The following is a 26,983-nucleotide window of genomic DNA, read 5'->3' as shown; positions in this document are numbered from 1 at the left end:
AAGTTCCATTTTAAATCTTTCTCCTCTTGCCTTAAAAATATGCTCCCTAGGGAAAAGATTTTTGCTCTTCACCTTATTTGTGCCTCTCATGATCTTATAAACCTCTAAAAGGTCACCCCTCAACTTCCTACGCTGCAATGAAAAACGTCCAAGCCTACCCAGCTTCTCCTTATAACTCAAATCCTCCAGGCCCAGCAATATCCTGGTAAATCTTTTTTAAACCCTCTCCAATTTAATAATACCCTTCCTACAGCAAGGTGACCAGAACTACACGCAGGTCTCCAAAAGTGGCCTCACCAATGTCCTGTACAACCTTAATATGACAATGATGGCATTTGTTTTGGGAGGACTTGAATGTAAAAGCAGGGATGTACTTCTGAGGCTCTATAAAACTCTGGTCAGACCACATTTGGAGTATTGTGCGCTGTTTTGGGCCCCATATCTCAGGAAGGATGAACTGGCCATGCAGTGTGTTCAGAGGAGGTTCATGAGAATGGACCCAGGAATGAAAAGCTTAACATATGAGGAATGTTTGAGAACTCTGGGTCTATATTCGATGGAGTTTAGAAGGATGGGGGAGATCTAATTGAAAAAAACAGAATACTGAATGACCTGGACAGAGTAAATGTTGGGAAGATGTTTCCATTGGTAGGAGAGACTAGGACCCAAAGGCGCAGCCTTAGAATAAAAGGAAGACCTTTTAGAACGGAGATAAGGAGACACTTCTTTGGCCAGAGAGTGGAATCTATGGAATTCATTGCCACAGAAGGTTTTGGAGGCCAGATCATTGAGTATATTAAAGATTAAGATAAATAGGCTCTTGGGGGATCAAGGGGATTAAAGGTTATGGGAGGAAAGCGGGAGAATGGAGTTGGGAAACTTAAAAATCATGATTGAATGGTGGTGCAGACTCAGTGGGCTGAATGGCCTAATTTCTGCTGGCATGTCTTATGGTCTTATGGACATCCCAACTCCTATACTCAGTGGTCTCAGCAATGATGGCAAGCATGCTAAATGCCTTTTTAACCACTCTGTCTTCACGTGATGCAACTTTCAAAGAACTGCTGAAGTCAAAGATCTAATTCTGCACACAACTTTAGTGAGGATGTCAAAGTCTTGGAGAGAGTGCAAAGGACATTTACTCAAATGGTTCCAGAGATGAAGAACTTTACTTATTTGATGTGATTAGGGAAATTGAGATTGCTGTCATCCGATTAAGAAGATCAAGGGGAGTTTAGTAGAGATGTTCAAACAATGACAAAGAAACAATAAGAAACATTTTTTAAAAGTTCAAAATATTCAACGGAGCTGCCTTTACATTAAAAAAAGAACAACTCAGCAAGAAAGAATCATCATGTCTTGAGAAGAAAGCTAAAAATAATCATGCTTATAATCTTCCAAAAGACAGTAGTATGTCTGAGGAATAGAAGTGTTTAACAAAATAGGAAAAGGGTACGAAGCAGTTAGGTAATAAAAGGAACATAATGTGAGGGTAAGCTAGCCAGAAATTTAAAAACAAATGTCAAGAGCTTTTGCAACCACATGAAAAGGAAGAGGAGTAGAAGTAAATATTGGTCTATAGAAGAAGAGACAGGACAAATTCTCATGTGGAATGATAAAATGGTGGAGACACTAGTAAATATTGTGTGTATGCCATTTCATTGATTATGAGTTAATATTAAACAAAGAATAATAAGAGTAGAGGAAATTAAGGTAATATCAGCAGAGAAGAAGTATTGGAGGAATTTCTAGAACTAAACTCCAAATTGTTTTTAGGACCTGAGTCCTTGTGTTCATAAAGAGGTACCTACAATGGTACTGGATGAATTGACTATGACTTTGTAAAGTTCTTTACTGTCTGGAATGGTACGTGTGGAATGGAAGGTAGTAAATCTAGCACTATTATTCAAAAAAGCATGGTGAGAGAAAATAGAAAACTACATATCAGTTGACCTAACATGAGGCACCTGGAAAGTGATAGGATCATTTATTAAAAAAACCTCAAAATCAGAGTATGATATGACATAATCAGTATGGTTTTACATAAGAGAATTTGAGTTTGACAAATTTATTAGAGTTTCCTAAAGATGTAACTAGTTGGTAGATAAAGAGGAACCAGTGTGTATACTTTAGGTTTCCAACAGATATTCACTGTATGCCATTCAAAGATTTAATGAGTAAGATGAGGGGTCATTGAGTTGGGGAAAGAAGATTGATTAGCAGACAGAGTAGGGAAAAATGGGGAATTTTCAAGTTAGCAAGTTATGTTCTATGTCCTACGCAATCTGTGACTATGAGTGTGGTCCCAGCTTTTCGCAATTTATATTGAAAAGTTGCTAATGATACAAACTTCAGTGAGAATGTAAGTTGTGAGGAGGACTCAATGCACAAAGTGACATGGAGAGGTTAAGTGAATAAAGTGGCACAGAGAATGTAATGTGGGAAGTCTAGGCTTCTTCAATTTGATAGAGTAGAAAAGTAGATTTTTAAAAAATATTGCCCTGTAAGTTTTGAAGTTCAGAGGGACTTAGGCATGAATGTACAGGGAACATAGAATGTTAGCATTCAGTTAAGTAGAAATAAAGAGTTGCTGCTACAAATGTTCAGGACATCGGTGAGACCAGACCCAGAACACTGGGTGCAGTTTTCATCTCCAGATTTAAGGAAGGATATACTTTCATTAGAGGCAAATGGTCCTTCGGTTCGTCCCTGGAATTAAAGGGTTGATCGATGATGAAAGGCTGAGAGAGTTGGGCCGATGTTCTTTGAAGTTTACAAGAATGAGATGGTGACCTCATTGAAGTGTACAAAATTCTGGAGGGCTAGACAAGATAGTTTCTCGGCTAGGAAATCCTGAACATAGTGCACAGTTTAATGTGTGGGGAATGATCATTTGGGACTCAGACGAGAAATTTCCTTCTTCAAAGGAATCTTTAGAATTCTCTACCAAAGATAGTCATAATCAAGAGATATGGGGAGTACGTTGGAATTGGAAGTAAATTACAGGAAGTCCCCCAATTGCAAACAGATTCTGTTCTGGAATCTGTTCACAGCTCGATTTGTATGCAGTTCAGAAAACAATGCAGGCCAATGTAAAGCAGCCATTCATCAGTATGGGAAATGTTTGTGTGTTGGCTCTTTAGATTTATATTTTATTGTTATGTGTATTCAAGCACAGGAGTACAGTGGAAAGTGTATTTTTTCAGCACACACGGTATCACCTTAGGTAAAACAATCCTAGGTACAAAAACTCAGGTACAAAGTGGTAAAAGAAATAAAGTTTAAAAAAAGTTAAGCATACCCTTCATAGAACAAGTATAAAAATAAAGAAATAAGACAATAGTTAACATTAAAGTTCTTCTTAATATAAAATAGAAAAATAAAGGAATAAAGTTAAAAGTTTAATAGTCTTTGATGAGTCCTCAGCTTAACTCTCTTTCCTGGCATCCTCAACTACTTTAAAAGTACACCCCTATGGGATTGTGTTTGTAAGTGAGAATGCGTGTTAAGTTGGATGTTGGTATATCGGTAACTCTCTGTATAGATCAGCCATGATCATGTTGAATGATGGAGCAGGCTGAATGGATTGTGTGGTCTACTGCTGTGTTTTGTGTATTGTTTATGATTCATTAAGCCCAAATTTGCCATTGCAAACATCTATTCCCTTCTCCCTTCTGTACAGATCTAGATTTTCCTTAAAGCATTTCAGTACTATTCAGCTCAATAACACCCTATGGTAGCGAGTTCCACATTGCTTTTGCCTTTTGAGTCAAGAAGCTTCTTCTGAATTCCCAACATGGTTTCTTGACAACATCTTATTTTGATGTTTCTAGTTATGCTTTTACACAAAAGAGGAAATATTCTCTCAGTAACCACTCAATTAAAGTTTTCTTAATTTGAAATTCCTCCATTAGTTCACACCTCAGTTAAAGTGACCCAGCCTGACAATCCTTTACTGATATGTAAAAACACTCATTTCTGATGTCCATCTTGGAAAAACTGTCTGCATCCTCTCCAGTTCCAATATATTGGCAACCAGAACTGCACTGAGTATTCTGATTGCGGTCTGACCAATGTTAGATACAGGTTTACCGTAGCTTCATGGATAGAAGATTGGCTAACAGACAGAGTAGGGATAAATGAGGCATTTTTGAATTGGCAGCCTAAGGTCTGCGACTATGAGATGCCACAAATATCAAAATTTTCAATTCTTTCCCCCCTAGAAATAGAGCTGACTTCTGTATTTATTCTTCCTTTATTTTCGTCTTCTAAGCCTAAAGTACAACATTTAATGATTGATTTCCAAACAATTTTTGATCCATTACCCTACTCAACTTGGACCTGGCAAATAATAAGTGACTTCCCCATTCATCCTGCAAAATATGTCACCGCACAATTAACTTTGTTGGACTTAATTTGAGAATTATTCACAAGTCTATAGGTTTATTAATCTCCTGCAGTTATTTGTTGCATTTCTACTTAATACTGACTATGAGAAGCACAGCAGGTCAGGCAGCACCCGAGGAGCAGGAGAATCGATGTTTCAGGCATAAGCCCTTCATCAGGATGAAGGATTTCCTGTTAAAGGGCTTATACCTGAAACATTGATTCTCCTGCTCCTCGGATGCTGTCTGACCTGCTGTGCTTTTCCAGCACTGTACTCTTAACTCTGATCTCCAGCATCTGCAGTCTTCACTTTCTGTTAGTACTGACTATGTCCATCACCTACCCGCTCAATTTGATGTGATAAGAAATTTCAGAAATTAAGCTTTTGATTCAAAGTCCAAATTGTTCTTGAAAATTGTAGTTAGCAGTGAACCTAGCACTGCAGAACACCACTTCCTAATGACTGCCAGTGTGACTAACTATCCTTTACTTCTCGATCTGCTTTCTGTCTTTAAGATGACAAGCAATGTATTCTGCCATTTGTCGCCTGACTCCACGTTTCCTGGGCTTATCCATTAGTTTATTATAGAACATAAAACATAGAACAATACAGTGCAGAACAGGCCCTTTGGCCATCGATGTTGCGCTGACCTGTGAACTATTTTCAGCTCGTCCCCTACACTATCCCAAAATCATTCATTTGCTTATCTAAGGATTGTTTAAGTCTTCCTTTTGTGGCTGAGTTGACTACATTAGGAGGTAGGGCATTCCATGCCCTTACCACTCACTGTGTAAAGAACCTGCCTCTGACATCTGTCTTAAATCTATCACCCCTCAATTTGTAGTTATGCCCCCTCATGCATGCTGACGTCATCATCCTAGGAAAAAGACTTTCACTATTTACCCTATCTAATCCTCTGATCATCTTGTATGTCTCTATCAAATCTCCTCTTAGCCTTCTTCTTGGCGGTGAGAACAGGTTCAAGTCTCTCAGCCTTTCCCCACAAGACCTTCCCTCCGGACCAGACAACCTCCTGGTAAATCTCCTCTGCATCTTTTTCCAATGCTTCCACATCCTTCCCAAAATATGGCGACCAGAACTCCACACAATATTCCAAGTGTGGCCACACCAGCATATTGTATAATTGCAGCATGATATTGTGGCTCCGGAACTCAATCCCTCTACGAATGAAACCTATCACACCGTATGCCTTCTTAACAGCACTATCCACCTGGGTGGCAACTTTCAGGGATCTATGTACATGAACTCCAAGATCCCTCTGCACATCCACACTACCAAGAATCTTTCCATTGACCCAGTACTCTGCCTTGTTGTTATGCTTCCCAAAGTGAATCACCTCACATTTAGCTGCATTGAACTCCATTTGCCACCTCTCAGCCCAATTCTGCAGTTTATCCAAGTCCCCCTGCAACCTGTAACATTCTTCCACACTGTTCACTACTCCACTGACTTTAGTGTCGTCTGCAAATTTACTAATCCATCCACCTATGCCTGTGTCTAAGTCATTTGTAAAAATGGCAAACAGCAATGGTCCTAAAACAGATCCTTGTGGCACACCACTAGTAACTGGCCTCCAGACTGAATATTTTCCATCAACCACCACTCACTGCCTTCTTTCAGAAAGCCAGTTTCAAACCAAACTGCTAAATCATCCTTGATTCCATGCCTCTGCATTTTCTCCAACAGCCTACCATGTGGAACCTTATCAAAGGCTTTACTGAAGTCCATGTATACCACGTCAACTGCCCTCCCCTCATCTACATGCTTGGTCACCTTCTCAAAAAACTCAATGAGGTTTGTGAGACACGACCTGCCCTTGACAAACCATGTTGACTATCTGAAATCAAATTGCTGCTTGCTAGTAGATTATAAATCTTATCTCTTATAATCCTTTCCAAAACCTTTCCTACAACAGAAGTAAGGCTCACTGCTCTATAATTACCTGGGTAATCTCTACTGCCCTTCTTGAACAAGGGCACAACATTTGCAATCCTCCAGTCCTCTGGTACCAAACGTGTAGACAATGACAACTCAAATATCAAAGCCAAAGGCTCTGCTATCTCCTCCCTAGCTTCCCAGAGAATCCTCGGATAAATCCCATCCGACCCAGGGGACTTGTCTACATTCACTCCTTCTAGAATTAATAACACCTGTTCGTAACTAACCTCGATCCTTTCTAGCCTAAAATCTCATATCTCATTCTTCTCCTCTACAATATTCTCCTTTTCCTGAGTGAAAACCAATGAGAAATGTTCATTTAGCACCTCTCCAATCTCTACAGGGTCCACACTCAACTTCCCACTTCTGTCTTTGACTGGCCCTATTCCTACCCTAGTCATCCTTTTATTCCTCACATACCGATAGAAAGCTTTCGGGTTCTCCTTTATTTGATTTGCTAAAGACTGCTCGTGTCCTCTCTTTGCTCTTCTTAACTCTCTCTTTAAATCCTTCCTAGCTGATCTGTAACTCTTCATCGCCTCAACTGAGCCATCTTGCCTCATCAACACATAAGCCTCCTTCTTCTTAGTAACAAGAGATGCAATTTCTGTAGTAAAGCACGGTTCCCTTACCTTTTCACTTCCTCCCTGCCTGACAGGGGCATACCTATCAAGGACACGCAATATCTGTTCCTTAAACCAACTCCACATTTCCATTGCCTGCATCCCCTGCATTTTGCTACCCCATTCTATGCATCCCAATTGTTGCCTAATCGCATTATAATTGCCCTTGCCCCATCGATAACTCTTGACCTGTGGCATGTACCTATCCCTTTCCATCGCTAAACTAAACGTAACTGAATTATGGCCACTCTCTCCAAAGTGCTCACCTAGAACTAAATCAAACACCTGGTCTGGTTCATTACCAAGCACCAGATCCAGTGTGACCTCCCCTCTTGTCGGCCCTTCGACATATGGTGTCAGGAAACCCTCCTGCACACATTGGACAAAAACTGATCCATCCGACATGCTCGAGTTAAAGCATTTCCAGTCAATGTTGGGGAAGTTAAAGTCCCCCATAATGACCACCCTGTTCCTATCACTCCTACCTAGAATGATTTTGCTAATCCTCTCTTCCACTTCCCTGGAATTTTGCGGAGGCCTATAAAAAACTCCAAGCAGTGTGGCCTCTCCTCTCCTCTCCTGTTTCTAACCTCAGCCCACACTACCTCAGTAGATGAGTCCTCATTAAAAGTTCTCTCAGCCACTGTTATACTATCCTTGACTAACAAGGCCATGCCTCCCCCTCTTTTACCGCCTTGCCTGTTCTTAATGAAAGATCTAAATCCTGGAACCTGCAACATCCATTCCTCACCCTGCTCTATCCATGTCTCTGAAATGGCCACAACATCGAAGTCCCATGTACCTATCCATGCTGCAAACTCACCTACCTTATTTCGGATACTTCTGGCGTTGAAGTAGACACACTTCAAACCACTTCACTATCTGCCAGCACATTCCTGTGACCCTGAAATCCTGTCCCTGTCCTCCCTATGCTCATTCTCCTGTGCACTGCAACTACACCTCCGGTTCCCATCCACCTGCTGGGGCACATCATGGAAGTAATTTTGAAAATCCAGATAAATTATAACTATTGTTGGCGATCCAGATAAATGATATCATGTAAAATGTGCCTGACAACAGAGCTTTTAAGAAAGTGATGCTAAACTAGTTCCATGATATTAGAACAATTAACAACTAACAATGATTTAATACTACGACGGAGTGTTACAGAGGTTTGCAAGAGGCCAGGGAGTTTAAAAGTGGCAAACCAAAGTTTACTGGAACTAAATACATCTTCAAAATTGCTAGGATCCCTTAAGGGAACTGAAAAGCAAAATAACCAAATTTATTAAGTGAAGCCCAGTGAGTTAATGACAAACAATATTTTATTTTTATAACTTTCATTTTAGCACAAGTCAGAAAATATGCAAATGTAACATAAGCAAATGATACTTCATATAAAGTACTTTTACACAACAACAAGTATTCATGTCAGCATATCTGGTATTACACAGCTACATCATTATATAATACGTTGTTTGTTATTTATACAGTGTGGGTCAGGAGTCCCACAACAGCTGACAACAATTGGTATGGCTTCCAGGTCGAGGTTCATCAGGTAACATAGACTAGAATTTCTGATTATTCAAGAAAATTACAATTGATTTCTTTTAAATTGTTGTAAACTTTTAAATATCCTTTTCAAAAATTGTAAACAAAAAGGTCCCATGCCTTTAAATTAAATTACAAATTTGCCTTTCTGTACCATTTCCAGGCCAAAGAATGTCACACTTTAACCACACAGCTCCAACCCTTGAAAATAAAACTTTACCATGTTAATAAAAATTGAAGTTGCTGGAAAAGTTCAGTGGGGTATGGAGTCATAGAGACATACAACATAGAAATGGACTCTTTGGCCCAGCATGTCTATGCTGACCAATAACACTGAACAACATTAATACCATTTACTTGCACTTGGTCTACAGCCCACAATGCCCTGACTTTTTAAATGCTCATCCAGATGCACCTTAACTGTTGTGAAAGTACCTGCCTGCTCTATCCTTTCATGCAGCATGTTTCATATTTCTGCCACCCACTGTGTGAATTTTTTTTTCAGATCTCCTCTAAACCATTTGCTCCTCGCCTTAAACTCATACCCTTTAGTCTTAGACATAACTGCCATGGCAAGAGTTTTTCATGATGTACCCTGCCGACACCTCTCAAAATCTTGGATACCTCAATCAGATTCCCCTTCAGTATCCTCTGCCCCGGGGAAAATAAGCCTATCCTATCCAGTTTCTCCTCAAAACTCAGACTCTTCCTTCCAGGTAACGTCCTGCTGAATCTCCTCAGCACCCTCTCCAGTGCAATGACGTCCTTCTGGTAGTATGGCAACCAGAACTGCACACAATATTCAATCTGTGGCCTCAGCAATGTTTTGCAAGTTTTTATCAAGATTTCCTTGCTCCTATGTTATGTGCATGGCTAATGAAGGCAAGCATCCTGTTTACCTGTGCTGACACTTTCAGGGATCTGTGGGGCCTTTGTGTCTTTGACTATGGACCCAAGGTCTCTTTATTCCTTAGTATTTCAAATGTACCTACCATTCATTGTGTATATCCTTCCTTTATTAGACCTCCCAAAATACATCACCCTGCACTTATCAGATTTAAATTCCAAGTGCTTTTGCTCTGCCCAATTTACCAGCTGATCAATATCAGACTATCACCTGAGACCATTGTCCTCATTATAAACAATATCATCAACTTCTGAGTCATGTGCACATTTGGTAATTTATAACTTCTACATTCACCTCTAAGTTATTAATTTGTGTAACAAACAGCAAGGGTCCCAGCATTGAACCCTGTGGTACACTGCTGGTCATAGGCTTTCAATTAAAAACGCAGCTCTCCACTATTACCCTTTTGCCTCCTTTCTACAGGCCTATTTTGGATCCAGTTTGCCAATTTGCCTTGGACCCATAGGCTCTTACCTTTTGGATTCAAAATGTCGCTGACACTGGATGACTCTTTGTGAGTTCCCTATAGCAGATTAGATTACTTACAGTGTGGAAACAGGCCTTTGACCCAACAAGCCCACACTGACCCTCCGAAGAGCAACCCACCCAGACCCATTACCCTACGTTTACCCCTTCATCTAACACTACGGGCAATTTAGCATGGCCAATTCACCTAACCTGCACATCTTTGGACGGTGGGAGGAAACCGAAGCACCCAGAGGAAACCCACGCAGACACAGGGAGAATGTGCAAACTCCACACAGCCTGAGGCGGGAATTGAACCCCGGGCCCTGGAGCCTTGAGGCAGCAGCGCTAACCACTGTGCCACCATGTCGCCCCCTAACTCTAACTTTAACATTTCTTATAACTGTTCTACACTTTAAAAACTTGAATTCTAAATCCTTACTCTGTCCAAGCTTTTTCACTCTGTGTGACCTTGCTTACTGTGATCTGCCTGTACTGCTCGCAAACAAAAGTCTTCATTGTACCAAAGCAAATTAGCCTTCCATTGGGGACCTTGTCAAGTGCCTTACTGAAGTCCATGTAAACCATCAATTGCACTATCCTCACCAATATATTTTGCTTTCTTTTCAAAAAATTAAACTAAATTAGTCAGACATGATCTCCCTCTAATAAAACTGGGCTGACTATCCCTGATTAGTCCCTGCCTTTACAAGTATTGATTCATGCTGTCCTTCAGAACTTCTTCCAATAATTTCCCTACCATTGACATCAGACTGACTAGTTTGTAATTACTCAATCTATCCCTACTGCTCTTCTTGAACAGAAGAACTGCATTAGTTATCCTCTAGTCATCTGGCACTTTACCTATGGCCAGTGAAGTATTAAATATAACCATTGGACCTCAGCAGTCTCCTTCCTTTCCTTCCATAGCAGCCTGCTAAAACATCTAATTCCTCCTCCTTATTCATCTTAACATGTTTTAGAACCTCATCATCCCAAAGATATCCCTAGCTCTAATTTCCTTCTTCTCTGTGATTACAGATGAGAAGTATTCATTTAAGATCTCACCCATGTACACTGGCTCCACGCATAGGTTGCCCTTTTGATCTATAATAGGTCCCATTGCTTCTCTGGTAATCCTTTTAATAATTTATAAAAAGCCTTGGGGATTTTCTGGATCCCGTCTGTCAAAGAAATCTTTTGTCCCCTCTTTGCCCTCCTAATTTCCTTTGTAAGCAACCCCCTACATACTCTTTATTTTTGAAGAGCCTGCCCTGCTTTTAATGTGTTGCACCAAATATACACTTCCTACTTTTTCTTTGTTGATATCCCTTGACATCCAGACATTTATGAACTTGCTTGCCACTCTTAGAGGAACACACTGGCCCTGAATTCTCACTATACTACTTTCAAAAGACTCCCACCTTTGAAATGTAGACGTAACTGCAGGTAGCTGCTTCCAATCTGCTTGTCATATTCTGTCTAATGGCATTGAAATCAGCCTTACCCCAGTATAGACCTTTAACTTCTGGATTATCCTTATCCATTTCCATAATGACTTTGAAATTTAAGGTTATGGTGACTGTCCCCAGAATGCTCACCCACTGTAACTACAACCATTTGACCAGCTTCATTCCAATGACTAGGTCTAGCACTGCTCCATCTGTAGGAGGTCTATTTATGTACTGGTACATGCTGATCTGGCACCACATGTGGAAACAGAAATAGAATTAATGTTTCAAGTTATATGTGACTACTCGCAAATGAAGGGTGGTAAAATATGATCAATAACGGGAAGAAGGGAAGGGAAACGGAAAGAGAGAGCCAATAATAGGTAACAAAGTGAAAGAGAATAAATGACAAAGATGTCATGGGACTAAAGAAAAAGAGAGTGGTCATTGTTATGGTAAAGAAACAAATTGGTCTAGAATATTTGTTAATGACAGAATCATGAAAGGACAAAGAAGCACAAATGCAAACTGACACTTGTTAGGAAGAAAAATCAAAATCGTATTTCATGGTATATTTCAAGGTCATATTTCATGATATGAAGCTGTTGAACTCAATGTTAAGTCCAGAAAGCTATAAAGGGCCTAAATGGAAGATGATGTGCTGTTCATTCAACTTGGTTGGAGCTTTACTGGAACTTTGCAAAAAGATAGAAAAGATATCTGTTTGATTTTCACATAATGTTCCTTTTCTTCATTCATTCAGAGGATGTGGGCATTACTGGCTGGGCCAGTATTTACTGTCCATCCCTATTTGCCCAGATTGTAATTAAGAGTAAACTACATGGCGGTGGGTTTGGAGTCAGACCAGATAAGGACAGAAGATCTTCTTCCTAAAGGACATTATTGAATCAAATAGGTTTTCTGAACAATCATGGTCATCATTTGCCTTTTACTCCCAGATTTTTATTGAACTCAATTTTCACTATCTTCCATGGTAGGATTTGAATGCAGGCCCCCAAAACATTACTTATGTCTCTGGATTGATAGGGTATCAATAATACCATGAGGCCAGTGTCTCCCCCTGATTTGTGCAGGAACAGTTGCTTATCACATACAATTGTGCAATCACTTCTCTTTGGCACAAATTAAGTGATGTTGAGGGCACATGTTTTGTGCCAATTCTGATATCAGCAAACAAGTTCCACACTTGTGTCCAGAATCTCTGCTAAATATTGCATATCCATTAGCCTTACATCCAAAATTGAAAAGATTTAAGAACCAAAGGCTTTTTTGGAAGCAAACCAAGGCAAAGTTGTAGAGACATGGAGTGCAGGCCCTTTGAGAAAAAAAGGCTTCATTTTTAGATCTGTTTGGGTTAATCAAAGTTTTTATTTTCCCCAGAATCTGAAAGGACTATAGTGGATCCAAAAACCAAAAATATCCTTTGTCCAAAAATCAGTTGGTCCTGAGGTTTTCAGTTAAAAGATTCCCAACTTGTCCTTCCATCCATATAGCTTTCTCAGAAAGACAACAGCACTCCCCCTTGGGCCCTTTTACCATGGGCCTCCAACATTGTTCTTTTACATATGGAGAAATTTACCTAAAGTGTAGTCACATATTTGTGCAACAATTGCTAAATACCCTTCTAGAAAACTGATTCTGGCATAGCAAAATCTCTCCCATCTCCATTTCTTCCTAGCTGCTGTCTGGCTGGAGTTTAATTTCTTCAAATAGCAAATATCAATTTCAAATCTTTTCATGTCCAGTGTTTGAGGCTGAACCAGATGGTTTGCAACTTTGTCAGCCTATTGGACCATGAGTTGAGCTGAAATGCTCTGTATCCTTTTCACTGCTCTGTCTTCCTGCTTCCACCTCCTGCCCGTAGTAAGCACATCTACGGCTGCAAGCTCATCTATGCTTCTGTTACCCCAATACTTGATGATTCCACTGATCTCCTGGTCTTCTACCCTTCTATCCTCCATAAACTTGAGACTCCACTGTCCACTGCCTTATAAATGGTCTATCATCTTTATCCTCCGACAAGGTAAACCTTTCCAGTTGATCATATTGTTAGAATAGATCCTTGACTCAGAGAAACCTCAGATTATTAACAGAATTTAGTCAGTGTTAGAAAACTATAGACTGGCTATTATAAATTAAAAATCCTATCTCTTAGGGGTTTTCAGAATAGCAACATTATCTTAGGATATAGTGTATCTAAGGTATATTATTATTCAAACAACTTGTCTAAGTTAACCAATATCAGCGTGGAATCCTAACTTAAAAATTTTAACATTTTGCTATCAGTTGTAATCAGTATCTGTCTGTTAGAGACATGCCTTTTCTGAAAAGCCCTTTTCCCTACACCCTTGTGCACTCAGCAGCCTCTCTTCCCAATTCCCTCCCCCTCACTCTCTCATGTCCATACCCTCTTGCCCCACCCATTCTAATCCTCTCTTCTTCTCCACCCACTCAATCAGCCCTTGCCTCTCTCTCCGCTCATTTGTCACTCACTCATTCTTTCCTCGATCTCCCCAGTCCATTCAACTTGGACTTTTCCATCTAGCCTGGACTTGGCTCCTCTTTGCTGCCCTGTTAGTGCCCCTGTTATTGGACACTCCTTCAGCCCAGGCGATTTGGATCTGTCCATCTTAAGTTATCAATAATACTTTATAAACAATGTGTAATTACTTTAAGATCATATATAGTTAAAACTGGAGTGTCTACAATCATGAAACACATAAGGACAAGTGGAGAGTTCTTAGCTGGAGGTTGGTGGAAGGACCCTATGGATTCTAAAAATTCTGAGGTTAGCAAAAGCACTGAGGAGAATAGAGTGAATTCCTGTGGACTGTGGCAATTTGGTTTGATCCCAGAAAGTGAAGGAAGTTCCCAGAACCTAATAACTGGCCAAAGTCTTTTCAGAGTCGAGAAATCAAAGTGGGAAGTGAAAAGTTCAGTTCCATTGAGGTCATCAGAAAGTTTTTTTCTATTTCACTGTCATTTTTTTGCTATTAATGTTCCTGAAGCTAACTCCTTCAGTGATCTCTTCTCCCTGGCAGTCGAAATGTCTGATCCGACGGGGAAATAGGAGCTTTCTAACTGATCACACAACTTGAGCAGGGTTTGAAAGGTTTATTTGAGAATCAGTGTGTCCTATCTAGACATTTTCCTCTTGCCATCATTGTTGCTGTTTGCAACCAGAGTTTGTCTTCTAGGTGGGAGATATTCTGAAGTGCCATCAGTTTCTGATTTTCCAATTCCACATAAACCATAAGGTCAACTAATGAGCAATATCTGTAGCACTGCCTCCAGCATGACTTATGATAATGAGATAATAGCACAAATTCCACATGGACACATATGTGTAGAATGAGCCCTGAACCCTGTTTGTTTATTTTTGTGATCTTTCTTGATATAGTTGAATTGGAATATTCTTATTTAATTTTAATTTGCACTGAATGTTAAAATTTATGAATAACTAATGGCTGTATGTTCAATGCTGCTTTGTGTTAGTGACCTTATGAGGAAACAGGGTCAAGAATTCAAATTGTTTACAGCTAGTGGAAGATATGAAAAGGAATCAAAAATATATATATAATGTTGGCCTTCATCTCGTGGAACTGGAATACAAAGGTAGTTAATGCTTCATTTGTACAGACTTAATCAGATCCAATAATCAGGTTTAGGCATTGTACCTCATTGTGGATATATTTGGGTGCAGTGCTCATTCCTCAGAATGATATCAAGCCTTTCAAAGCATTAATTTATAAGGATGAGTTCAATATACGCGGTTCATATTCCATTAAGTATGAAAGACTCATGTTATTTAATCAAGGAATTTAATGTGTTTGAAGAAATTGATAATACACTTACAGGAAAACTATTTACTCTTTTGGCCAAAATTAATACTTAGGTAACATAATCTGCAAAGCTATTTTCGAGAGAAATTAAACAGCACAGTTTCTTGCTAACCACAACAGAATTCTGCTTATTCTTTCGCGCAATGCTGTGGTTGCTGCTTAAATTGAAATTTTCAAGATTAATATTGTTGTATTTTTGTTTGGAATGCACATCAAAGGATGTAGAGCTAATGGAGGTAAATGGAGTTCAAATCCAGACCTGCTAATAGAAGTGAAAACAGGAAGTGCAGGCTCATCGCAGCAAGTCTGGCGGCATCTGGGGAGAGAAAAACAGGGTTAACATTTCTAGTCAGAACTGGTGAACAGGCTTGAAGGTTTGAACAGCCTACTCCAGTGTTCCTACGATTACAAAGCAACACCTTCAAAAAGTCAATGGCCAAACAGTCTAAGTGAGCTGGTTCAATTCTTTCTTGTCAATGACAGATCTCTGCAATTTTGTGTTAATTTGTTAAATGTAATCAATAGTCCATAACTTGCAATGTTGCAGTTTGTAGTCAATTTCACTTGTCATACCTGCTAAAGCAAAAGCACGGTACATCAAACAAGAAATAAAATATTCCTTCTCATTTGTCACTGCTGCAGGAAGATTTCCTCCATTCATTTTAGATTCAACGTTTATCAATTTTATGACTTCACTGAACATTGCATATAGAGGAGACTTTCCCTGACTGTTAGCTAAAGTTCCCTCAAGCCTTACATCCTGGCTCAAACGTCACCTGCTATATTTCCAGTTACTGAGACTATCAAGTGTTGTTACTTGTTACCTGTAAGCTTCACCCTTCAATCTCTGTCAGTCATTTCCTCAGTTCAGTTATTGTCAGCTCCCTGTTTTGGGCAATGTTGATTGACATATTTTCCTAATAATAGCCTTCTTTCCTTTCTTTTCATTCTGCCAATGTTTGGACAGCCTAAGCAGGAAATGCAACATGTATAGTCCCATAGGTCAGTTCAAATTCCACTGGGTTCAAACTCATTTCAAGTTCATGGTAATTATATAAAATATCTCCAATAAAATAAAAAAAATCCTTGGCTAACATATCACTAAGAAGCTGATGTTCCACAGTATTTGAATGATTTTTGCATAGCTCTGGTGGGATACTTCAACCAAAGTATCCCACCAAGCAGCATCCTTCAACCAAAGGCAGAGACCCAGTTGTGCTGCTATCTACTGAGTCACGAGGACTCCCAATACCCTGCTAAGGGAATGAACATTTGCTGCAACTCACAAAAAAAATGCATGTACAACTCAGGAGGGAAATTTGAGCATGGGACTGCCAAATCCAGGAATTTCTAATCCTTAGGCATGCTCAGAGTCTGGCAGGTTCTAATTAGCACACCCAATAAGTGGAGGTCCTCAAAGGTGTTTGTGGCTTCTACAGGTGAAGCATAAATAAAAGACATGCCTCAAAATGCAAATAATTAAGTCAGTTTCCAGATCTGCCATTTAGCTTTGTGTGGCCTTTGTGTGTGTTGTGAGAATGGGGTTGCAGGCAGGAGAAAGTCCTTGCTCCCATGGGTAAGCAGACACTGGATGACCCATCAGTGCTGTGCAGGTGGAGGCTGTTTCTACCTGGCAAATGTACAGGAGATGCCCTGCTGCTGTTCTGAAAATCTGAATGTGGGTCTGCACTGGAGGATACCATTGACAGATTGGGATTGCTGGGCTTGGGTTCTGAGGAATATTATGGCCCAAGCGTTTATGTTGTGAAGGAACAATTATGAAAGTACACTGTGTCTGTTTATCCAAACAAATCCAGTTAATGAAGCATGTCTTTATTGTTATTCCAATCTATTAATATTGATAAGCACATGCAATGTGTGGCAGCTGCATTGTTCGCCATTCAACAGAAATGATGAAAAATGTGAGAGACCTGCAGCAGTTTGCATTTTAATAGCGTGCTTGTCCCTTAATTTATGGGCAGATTATGCAAATGTATGGATTTAAATGGGAAGACATTAACAAAACTTGATCACCAAATAATACAAAAAGAAAATAAGTATCATGTGCAATTAATGGCAGCTGTAGTCACACTGGATATAACTGAAGTGGTTCTGCATTTCAGAACATTCGTTAATATCAATAGACAGATAATCATAAACTGAACGACTGCAACTTTAACCCTGAGTTCCGTTTGTAATCTTGTATGTTTCATCGAGCTCTTGGAGCTCACTTCAGGCAAACTAGAGAAGAGGACAGTTCAATTTGAAGGAGCTAAGAAAATGAAGACCACAAAAATGCTTTGAATACTGAGATCTTATAGCTTGTCAGGTGAAACCTTTTAGTCACAGGATGTTTTTTTGAGAAGATTTGTGGTTCAGTTGATAAGTTTGCTTGCTGATTAGATTAGATTCCCTACAGTGTGGAAACAGGCCCTTCGGCCCAACAAGTCTACACCGACCCTCCCAAGAGCAACCCACCCAGACCTATTTCCCTCTGACTAATGCACCAAATACTACGGGACAATTTAGCATGGCCAATTCACCTGACCTGCACATTTTTGGACTGTGGGAGGAAACCGGAGCACCCGGAGGAAACACACACAGACACGGTGAGAATGTGCAAACTCCACACAGTCACCCGAGGCTGGAATCGAACCTGGGACTCTGGTGTTGTGAGGCAACAGTGCTAACCACTGAGCCACTGTGCTGCTCGAATATTTGTGGAAGGCTCCGTGGCTCAGCCAAAATGTCACCAGAGCCTCAAATCCAGACATTCTTCAGCACCCATCCTTTTTGCGTCAAGATGGTGTGGGAAAGGGCATATTTTATTTGCAGTTCACAGAAAATAGGCAGCAAATTAGATTAGATTAGATTATTTACAGTGTGAAAACAGGCCCTTCGGCCCAACAAGTCCACACCGACCCATCGAAGCGCAACCCACCCAGACCCCTACATTTACCCCTTCACCTAACACTATGGGCAATTTAGCATGGCCAATACAGCTGACCTGCACATCTTTGGACTGCAGGAGGAATCTAAAGGGGCAGCAGCTATCTTCACTCAAGCAATTTTCATGACAACAGTTTCTGAAGGTTCAATTTGAGAAAAAGGTCTAAACCTATCAGAGTTTTCTGGAGAGGACAGGTACATTATTAGTATTGTAAATAATAAATGTTAATATGCATAAAAAATGGATAAGACCCGTGGAACTATTAATCTATTAGCAATTTAACTCTTCAGTTCTTTAAATTTTGATTCAAAGCAGCCTGCTGTGGCTGTCTTTTGAAAAATTATAACCCCTTGCAATTTTATTAGTTATTCAGTGATGTAAACTCGTTATAGTAATGTAATACTTGATTGCTTCTTCAGTCATCATTATCACAGTGGGGGTCTACAAGTTGACATTTTGTTTGAAAGCCCTGTGTGGGAGGTTTGTTTTGTTGATGAGGGATTATGGACTCAAATGTTTGTTTTTAACAGCACGTTAAGTACTTGTAGGAATTTAAATTTAAATGTATTGACTGAACTTTTATCATTGAAAAAAATAGCAACAGCTGTAATAGATACTTGGAACTAAATTTTAGTTAGTTTTAGTATGGTTCCTCATGTCTGTCCATGGTGGATACTGAGTGCATTGGCATGGAAAGTTTAAGGGCAAAAAATAGTTAATGGGGATTCCTTATTTCACATGAGCTGGCACTAACTTTGCACTGGGGCTATTAGGGATCAAAGGGATTGGTGGACTGGTATGAGTTCTCATTAGTTGATATTAAATTCCATGAAGGTCCATGGGTTGCCATGGAAGTTGTGGGGTCATGGATGTGGGTAGATAGGCACGGGCTGGCATGGATGAGACATAAGGAATGTGTGGGCTTTAGGCTTTAATCACCTTATTGTTATGATTGTAACTGGAACCGATTCTGTGCAGCATTGAGCAATCCCACATTAGCAATCCATCCCTCTCAGATACCCATTGCTTACTTTTAACTCTTGCCCTTTCATTCTTCATAAGGCAGAAAACCACTGAGCATGCAATAGCTATAAAAGGGTAGGGAGAGACAATAAAACAGTAAAATGCGCTATAGTAGATAAACATGGAACAGAAATGTTACCCTGAAACCCTGCATGTTTTACCCAATGAAATTAATATCCCAATGTTGCTAAAGATTCTTCATCCTTGTTTCTGTACTCCTCCTGTTTAGTGTACACTGTGGCTTCAGCAGAGCTGGAGGCAGGCTTCATGCAGCTCTTTTGTGATTGTTCACATGATCTTTGTACTCTGGGAAGTCCCTTTTGAAAGATATAGAACATAGAACAGTAAAGCACAGTACATGGCTCTGTTTCATCTTGTGACAGGTGACTCAGCTGTCAGGACCGGAGGTAGCATTCAGACCTCTGAGTAGGCTTTGGGGCTGTAGCAAGATGTTAGGGTTGAAGAATTTTGAGAAATGTTTCCACTTCCATGTCGCTTTTTGTCCATCTTTCCTCTCATGGCCTTGTTCTCTCCATTAAGTTCTCGCGAGCATATCATTGTGCCATTTCATAGTCAAGACAAAACTTTCCTTGATTGTACTTTTGGTGGCATTCTGAGAATCAGCATTCACTCACCCGACTGCTGCATGTGGTAAAAGCAAAGTCACTAGAAGACTTTTAAAGAGGTTGCTGTCTCCTTAGAAAGAGAGAAAGAGAGAGTGAGAGAGTGAGAGAGACCAATTGGTAGTAGTTTAATCTGAGTGTCATCATACCTCAGGTGAGAGGAGAGGTTGGGAAGAGCAAACTCTCATAGTAACCTGCGCTGTACCAGCACCTTGACTGTAGTCTTGCAGGTTACCGTACAGTGCTTCAGCTGTAGATCCAGGCTCCTGTTAAGTGAGTTGTGGGTTTCTGCCTCAACCACCAAACTGGGCAGTGAATTCCAGACATGCACCACGCTCATCCTTCCACCAATGACCATCAATCTGTGCTCCCTGGTAAGTGACCTCTCCATTAGGGCATATTGGTCTCCATTGTCCACTCTATCCAAGCCCTTTATTATTTGATACATCTCCATTAATTACAGGGAAAAATCAGGAGAATGGGGTTGAGAAATTTATCAGCCATGATTGAATGGCTGAGCAGAATTGATGGGCCGAATGGCCTAATTTGTGCTCCTTTGTCTTAACGGTCTTCACCCCTTTGCATCCCTTTCTCCAAGGAAAGATCTAAGCCTTTGCAATTTATCCTCATACCAGAATTTCCAAGGTCTGGAAACATTCTTGTAAAGTTGCACTTCTGTGGAAAAGTGCACTGGAAATCAAACCTCACTATTTCTGGAGGTGTTGCAGTATCAAAGATTTTATCAAAGTACACAATATTCCCAATTTACCTGTCTTTTCAGACTCAGGTTAACAGAGAACATACAGCAGGTTTCTATACCTAATCAGAATGACTAATTATTGCAAATAAATCAATGCTAACCAAAGGTAGACAACTACGAACTGTTGATATATAACTCTATAAACTATAATTCTAATCCTCTTACAGAGCTCTCCTCCTCATGTACAGACACACAGTAAAATGCATTGATGTTAAGGGTGCAAGGTAAAAACTGGGAAATTAACTGTCCCAGTCTGTAGGATTCACTGAAAGGACCCTTTTATTTTGTCAGGACTTGCTGTCCTTCAATCTTTCTTTTCCAGGTTCTTTTCACTTCATCATTGGAGACACATATGACTAGTTCACAACTTCTATTATTTCTGACTTATTGGTTAAAAGCACCAGCTTACAGTAATTGGTGGGGGAAAATAAATTGGCTTCCTTCAGGATTCAGGTTTTTATTGACTGCAGAGAAAAGAACAGCACCTTTAGTTGGATTCTGCTAACACGTTCACACCCACAAGAGGTTCAGCGAGCTGGGAGCCAATCACATAGTTGTCGACAGGAGTCCCTTCCACAATCCTTGCATTTGCAACAGTCTTTTCATCATTTCAGTAAACAATCAAAACCACAGAACAATGAAAAAGATATGGTCTTTATAAGTGGTATGCAGATACAAGTAATTAGGAAAGCTAATATGATGTTATTGTGTATTGCAAGTGGAACTAAATAGAATAGTAGAGAGGTTAAACTTCAGCAGTACAGGACATTAGTAAGAACATGCCTGGAGTACTATGTCTAGTATTGCTCTCCTTATTCAAAGAAGGAAACAATTCAGAGATGGTAACACTGACAAGTAGCAAGGAGACAGACTTTCTGTATATCAAATTTGTTTATGACAGTAATCTGGAATTTGGAATCCAAGATGCTGAAAGTGCAAGAGTAGACAGGATCGGGGACTCCATCAACTAAATGTTCATGAAGCTCAGAGGAACGGCGGGATCTTGAGGTTCTTGTCCACAGATCCCTGAAGTGGCAGGACAGATTGATACAACAGCTAAGATAGCATACAAGATGCTTGGTTTTATCATTTGAGGCATAGTTTATAAGAGCAGGGAGGTTATGTTGGCACTGTACAGGACTTTTGTTATGCCACAGCCAAAGTATTGTGTGCATTTCTGGTCACCACAGTATAGGAAGGGTGTGAGTGTACTGAAGAGGGTGCAGAGGAAGTTCACCAGGATATAACCTGGGATTTTAGTTGTGAAGAGAAGTTGGATAAACTCAGGTTATTTTCTTTGGGGAAGACAACGTTGAGCAGGTACCTGATAGAGGTGTGTAAGGCTATGAGTGTTCGGGGCAGGCTGAATAGAAAGCAACTGTTCCCCTTATTTGATGGGTCAAGCACAAGGGGGCTAACATTTAAAGTGCAAGGAAGGAGGTTTAGATTGGTTTTAAGGAGAGGGTTTTTGCCTAGAGATGTTTTAGAATGTACTGCCTCAGAGGGAAACCTCACAACCTTTAAAAGATACTTGGACGAGCCCTGGAAGTGTCACAGCATTTAAGGCAAGGCCTTGGTGAGGGAAAGTGGGACCAGTGTAGATAGTGGTGTATTTTTGGAGTTACAGACTTGTTAGGTTGAAGGGCATCTTCTGTACTATATGATTCTATGAGGAAGAATACCCTGACTGGCATTGGCGCTGATAAGATTAGCAAAAACTTTGGCTGGAGAGATCAGATCTCCATATGCTGGCTGCTTAGTTACCATGGTAGACAAGCAGGAGGCTGGAAGATGAAAGCAAGCCAGGCAAAATCAGGAAGTAGGGAAGTCAATATTTTGAGTGTAAGCTTTCTTCATGACTGCCATAGCGAATTGGAATCCACTGTGGTACATCAGTTAAAATTTTCTACTAAAGCTGCAAACAGAGCCAGTTAATTCACTGAAGAGATTGATGGCTTCTTGACTTTATACTCTTGAATCCTGGAGAGGTCAGTGAAATGGCCGAATTTCTGGGAGCTAGAGGTATGTTAAAGAACTAGAAGGTGTTCATTAACTTTCTTCATCTAATATAATTCATATTGGTAATACCATTGGTCACAGCCAAAATAGAGAGAGGCTTCTCCTTCATGAACATCTTCAGGAGTGACTGATATATCATCCTTGATACTCAATCCATTGAAAACTTCATAATGATCTCCTGGGATGGCCTCTCTGAGGATGCATAAATGTTTTAGAGCTAGTAAACAAGTAAGAAGACAACATCTTCAGCCATACAGTTGCACCAGCATCAACAATCATCAACTACCTCATCCGAACAAGCCCCAATTTCTCCGTTTTTTCATCCTGCAGATGAACCAGAAAAAGGAGAAGAAAATTCTGAAAAAGGTGAGAAAAATGGAATTTGAGGAATAACTCAATGAAAGCCAATTCTTGAATACTGAAAATGTGATAGGCAAAAGTTGGCAATGAACCATGTTTATTTATTTTACCTTCCAAATTATTTATTTTGCACTGTGCAAAATTTTGTGAGTGTCTTGAATTTTTCATGAGGAATAAAAGATTTAATAATATGTTAGACATGATGCATAAATTTTCTGTTGTTTATATGTTTTCTGTGTTCTGGTTTTAATTTTGAAACACTAGTTGCTTAAGCGATGTGCTCTGTTCTGTGTTGCCAAATATAGGTGATATTTTGAAGAATAATTTGACACATCATGCACGGTTAGCAGACTATTTTGATCTGATTAATCTTTGGCTTGAGATTGCATGAGCTCGTTTAGCTGCTATAATGTTCGAGAGTCTTTCTGTTTGGTTTTCATGCTATTTTATCTAGCTGAAGGAGGTAACCCTGAAATACTGGTCCTCAGATGCTGCCTAAACTGCTGTGCTCTTCCAGCACCACTAATCCAGTAACCCTGAAATAGCCAAATGAAAGCAGAAAAGGCAGTCATTACAGAAGGAAAAATGTGAAGACAAAAGAACAGGACAAGAAGTAAAAGTTGCATTTAAAGTTGCCTGAAGTCAACTATATAGGTCATGTACTGACAACAAAAGGTGATAGCTAGAGCAAAGATGCAGAACCAACAAATATAAAAGTAATGCAATGATTGCTGGATTTGTGAACTATCTGGCAAAGTTCCTAATTATTTTTTCATTAGAGTGTGAACATCCACACAAATGGGGAACCAAACAAGAGTAGCTTTCACCTCAAATCAAAGAAATTTCAAAAATGGCTCGACTTGCTCGAGAAATCATCAACCCAGTAGACCTTGAATCTGAAAGACAAGCATCTTGCTCTGATAAAATAACTCACTTGGGATCAGTAGAAGAATGTGCAGACACGAGATGCAAAGCCTTGGTCATGAATGCCATTAAAAATCTTAAACACCTCAGTGATAATTGGTATAAAGCATGTGTGGATTCTGTTGAAAGCAGATCAGACTAGAATTTAAACTAGCTTTGTTAATGATTGAGAATTTTCTTTGTTGACTGCGTATATTGAATCATAAAATCCCTACAGTATGGAAACAGGCCCTTTGGCCCAACATTATTAGGCAAGAACTTTTGAAAGCTGATTGGAGGCAGATGTTCGCAGGTAAGGGCACGGCTGCAAAATGGGAAGCCTTCAGAAATGATGTAACAAGAATCCAGAGAAAGTATATTCCTGTCAGGATGAAAGGGAAGGCTGGTAGGTATAGGGAATGCTGGACTAAAGAAATTGAGGATTTGTTTAAGAAAAAGAAGGAAGCATATGTCAGGTATAGACAGGATAGATCGAGTGAATCCTTGGAAGAGTATAAAGAAAGTAGGAGTATACTTAAGAGGGAAATCAGGAGGGCAAAACAGGGACATAAGATAGCTTTGGCAAATAGAATTAAGGAGAATCCAAAGGATTTTTACAAATATATTAAGGACAAAAGGATAACTAAGGAGAGAATAGGGGCCCTCAAAGATCAGCAAGGCGGCCTTTGTGTGAAGCCACAGAAAATGGGGGAGATACTAAATGAATATTTTGCATCAGTGTTTACTGTGGAAAAGGATATGGAAGATATAGACTGTAGGGAAATAGATGGTGACATCTGGAAAAATGTCCAGATTACAGAGGAGGAAGTGATGGATGTCTTGAAACGGTTAAAAGTGGATAGGTGTACCCAAGAACTCTGTGGGAAGCTAGAGAAGTGATTGCTGGGCCTCTTGCTGAGATATTTGTATCATCGATAGTCACAGGTGAGGTGCCGGAAGACTGGAGGTTGGCAAACGTGGTGCCACTGTTTAAGAAGGGTGGTAAAGACAAGCCAGGGGACTATAGACTGGTGAGCCTGACCTCGGTGGTGGGCAAGTTGTTGGAGGGAATCCTGAGGGACAGGATGTACGTGTATTTGGAAAGGCAAGGACTGATTCAGGATAGTCAATATGGCTTTGTGCGTTGGAAATCATGTCTCACAAACTTGATTGAGTTTTTTGAAGAAGTAACAAAGAAGATTGCTGAGGGCAGAGCGGTAGATGTGATCTATATGGACTTCAGTAAGACATTCGACAAGGTTCCCCATGCAAGACTGATTATCAAGGTTAGATCTCATGGAATACAGGGAGAACTAGCCATTTGGATACAGAACTGGCTCAAAGGTAGAAGACAGAGGGTGGTGGTGGAGAGTTGTTTTTCAGACTGGAGGCCTGTGACCAGTGGAGTGCCACAAGGATCGGTGCTAGGTCCTCTATTTTTTTTCATTTACGTAAATGATTTGGATGCGAGCATAAGAGGTACAGTTAGTAAGTTTGCAGATGACACCAAAATTGGAGGTGTAGTGGACAGCTAAGAAGGTTGCTTCAGATTACAAAAGGATCTTGATCAGATGGGCCAATGGGCTGAGAAGTGGCAGATGGAGTTTAATTCAGATAAATGCGAAGTGCTGCATTTTGGGAAAGCAAATCTTAGTAGGACTTATACACTTAATGGTAAGGTCCTAGTGAGTGTTGCTGAACAAAGAGACCTTGGAGTGCAGGTTCATAGCTCCTTGAAAGTGGAGTAGCAGGTAGATAGGAAAGTGAAGAAGGCGTTTGGTATGCTTTCCTTTATTGGTCAGAGTATTGAGTACAGGAGTTGGGAGGTCATGTTGCAGCTATACAGGACATTGTTTAGGCCACTATTGGAATATTGTGTGCAATTCTGGTCTCCTTCCTATCGGAAAGATGTTGTGAAACTTGAAAGGGTTCAGAAAAGATTTACAAGGATGTTGCCAGGGTTGGAGGATCTGAGCTACAGGGAGATGCTGAACAGGCTGGGGCTGTTCTCCCTGGAGCGTCGGAAGGGTGACCTTACAGAGGTTTACAAAATTATGAGGGGCATGGATAGGATAAATAGACAAAGTCTTTTCCCTGGGGTGGGGGAGTCCAGAACTAGAGGGCAGAGGTTTAGGGTGAGAGGGGAAAGATATAAAAGAGATCTAAGGGGCAACGTTTTCACGCAGAGGGTGGTACGTGTATGGAATGAGCTGCCAGAGGATGTGGTGGAAGCTGGTACAATTGCAACATTTAAGAGGCATTTGGATGGGTGCATGAATAGGAATGGTTTGGAGGGATATGGGCCGGGTGCTGGCAGGTGGGACTAGATTGGGTTGGGATATCTGGTCGGCTCGGATGGGTTGGACCGAAGGGTCTGTTTCCATGCTGTACATCTCTGTGACTCTATGTCCACACCGACCGTCCGAAGAGTAACCCACCCAGACCCATTCCTCTTTATTTACCCCTGACTAATGTACCTAACCTACACATCCCTGAACACTATGGATAATTTAGCATGGCCAATTCACCTAACCTGCACATCGTTGGATTGCCAAGCTTGTCCATCTCCCCTCATGCCAACTTTTGGGATGTCCAAACTGGACTCTGTATTAGAGAAGGAGATCAGCAAGGTTTCCTGTTCTGACTGTTGTCTAACACCATGACTAGAAGGGTGTGTACACAGAAGAAAACAGCTTTGCACATTGTTTTTGGAGGTGTTCTAAAGCAAGCGTTTTGTGCAATCAAAATCAAGCACGCAATTTATTTTCTGGCTAAGGTTTCTAATTAGCCTATTTCTCAAACATTTTAAATGAAGTAGTAAATAATGATTTTGTTCTTCCAATCACACATATTGTTGATGAAGAATCTGTCCATCACAGTATTATTCTTTGATGACTCAATAAAGCAGTAGAGTAGCTTTCCGTAGAACTCTTCTGGATGCTATCCTCACAGTATTTTTTCATCTTGCTCAGTAATGCATTGCGCTATCAGTTTCAAAATCTTTAGGTTGTTAAAGTTGTTGCTCAAATGCTGAAAGTAACTTTTAGCCTCAGGTGTCTGTGTGGAGTTTGCACATTCTCCCCATGTTTGCATGGGCTTCCTCCAAGTGCTCAAGCTTCCTCCCACAATCCAAAGATGT

At 40.3% G+C, this 26,983-nt stretch overlaps 1 protein-coding gene across 5 annotated transcripts in view; it reads left to right on the top strand.

Moving 5' to 3' along the window:
- Window positions 1–26,983, top strand: part of pde1ca (phosphodiesterase 1C, calmodulin-dependent a) — a 653,944-nt gene that overhangs the window by 112,145 nt on the left and 514,816 nt on the right. The window lies entirely within an intron of this gene.

The sequence above is a fragment of the Chiloscyllium plagiosum genome, unplaced genomic scaffold (genome assembly GCF_037043375.1).
Source record: "Chiloscyllium plagiosum isolate Xiang-an unplaced genomic scaffold, Cpla_swu_hap1 HiC_scaffold_4, whole genome shotgun sequence".
NCBI classification, from domain to species: Eukaryota; Metazoa; Chordata; class Chondrichthyes; order Orectolobiformes; family Hemiscylliidae; genus Chiloscyllium; species Chiloscyllium plagiosum.
The sequence above is the reverse complement of the archived record's forward strand: the minus strand, read 5'-3'. Positions and strand labels throughout refer to the sequence as shown.